We start from the raw sequence: 1,875 nt of genomic DNA, 5'->3' as shown, positions 1-1,875 counted from the left end.
TTAATATACAAGTGCAAGTGCAAGGTTGCTGCAGTTTGACAGGGTTTTCATCCTTCCCAAGGCCAGGAGTTTTTCCAGGAGTTTTTTTAAAACCATGTGACCTGATTAGAAAAACTCTGGTCCCATCAGAGTCCATATTAAAGTTCCGCAGTTTTACCTGGTTAGGTTGACAGATCAGGAAAAACTACAGGCCTCAGATTTTTTAATACATTTTGTCATGGGGTGCAAAGAAAATGTAGCAGTTTTAAAGCAAATTTTCTTGCAATTCTATACATTTTGCCATGTCTAATGTGTATTCATGTGATATTTCAGCGACTCAAAAATTATAATATCTATGGGCTAAAAAAACGAAATCAAAAATTGTTACCTGACATGGGCTAGCTGATCTGGACATTTCAGACAAGTTATATATAGCTCTTTAAGGTATGCAATGACTAACATGACAAGAGGAGTAGTGATGATGCACTACTCAATTTCGAAATTGCACCCTGTGCATTCTACTATTGTCACGTTCTGACCAGTAAAGGGGTCATTTGTTATTGGAGTTTGGTCAGGACGTGGCAGGGGGGTATTTCTTTAATGTGGTTCGGGGTGTGTGTTTATGTAGAGGGGTATTTGGTTAGAGTATTACGGGGTTTTTGGGTTATGTTCTATGTGTCGTATTCTAGGTTCTATCTATGTTGTGTATTTCTTTGTGTTGGACTGGTGTGGCTCTCAATCAGGAACAGCTGTACATCATTGTTGCTGATTGAGAGTCATACTTAGGTAGCCTGTTTTCACCTGTCCCTTTGTGGGAAGTTGTATTCGTGCACTGCTATGTATAGCCTGCAGAACTGTTAGCTGTCGTTCGTGGTTTCGTTTTGTTGTTTTTTTTGTGTGGAGTTCGTAATAAAATAAATATGAGCATTCACGTACCCGCTGCATTTTGGTCCACTTCCTACTACGACCGTTACAACTATTACAACTTTCAAGACTAAGTTTTAATCCGAACTGAGATCCCCATCGGGTGCGGCCCTACAATTTGGGAACCACTGACCTAGTGGTTAAGAGCATTGGGTCAGTAACCGAAAGGTTGCTGGTTTGAATCCCTGAGCTGACTAGGTGAAAAATCTGTCAATGTGCCCTTGAGCAAAGCACTTAACCCTAGATGCTTTGGATAAAAGTGTCTGCTAAATGACTAAACTGAAACTAGCCACTTGATAAAGGGCTTAGGGTCCAAGTGTTTGTACAGCTTGCATTGACCTTAGCTAAGATACATACATAACAAAATACTATAGAATACTACAGTAATTACTATATAATTCTGAACAATACTATACTACACACTGTAGTATCCATCGATCATGTGTAGCACTTAGTATAGACTTTTGTAGAATACTATAGTAAATACTACAGTATTATCATCACAAAAAACTGGACTACAGAAAAGTCAGCAAAAAAACTGTTCAGTCTTCAAAAACACAATTTTTGTCCTACCTACATGTTAGGGACAATTTTCTCTTTTATTATTTCTCCAGTAGGTTTCCTCAAGGAGAAAGCCCCCCACTTCTATGTCAAAAATTTTAAAACAAAAGCACTTTAGTAAATACTATGGTAATGTCTGCAAAAACACTACAGTAAATACTACAGTATACAACAGTCTGCAGAAACACTACAGTAAATACTACAGCATACTGTACAATATACAATATGTTGCAGAGTGTTCAATTTGGCTGATGGGGTGCAAGGAGAGCCCCAGCTCCGCTAAATCCATTGACAACTGCATGCAGTGTAAGGGATTGTTAAAGAAATGTTATACATTTAGTTGTAATATCACCTTTTGAAGAGCATAGTCAGAACTACAAATTTCAGATTAGTCCAAGCAAAACAATTGTG

General features: G+C 38.0%; 1 non-coding gene across 1 annotated transcript; it reads left to right on the top strand.

The window, feature by feature from the left end:
- Nucleotides 1–1,488: 1,488 nt before the first annotated feature.
- Nucleotides 1,489–1,543, top strand: LOC123741937 (U7 small nuclear RNA). Its single transcript, XR_006769461.1, has one exon. It is a non-coding gene; the product is annotated as a U7 small nuclear RNA (small nuclear RNA).
- Nucleotides 1,544–1,875: the final 332 nt, after the last annotated feature.

This window comes from Salmo salar, chromosome 03 (genome assembly GCF_965601325.2).
Source record: "Salmo salar chromosome 03, fSalSal1, whole genome shotgun sequence".
Lineage (NCBI taxonomy): Eukaryota > Metazoa > Chordata > Actinopteri > Salmoniformes > Salmonidae > Salmo > Salmo salar.
This window is presented reverse-complemented; position numbering and strand designations above follow the sequence as displayed.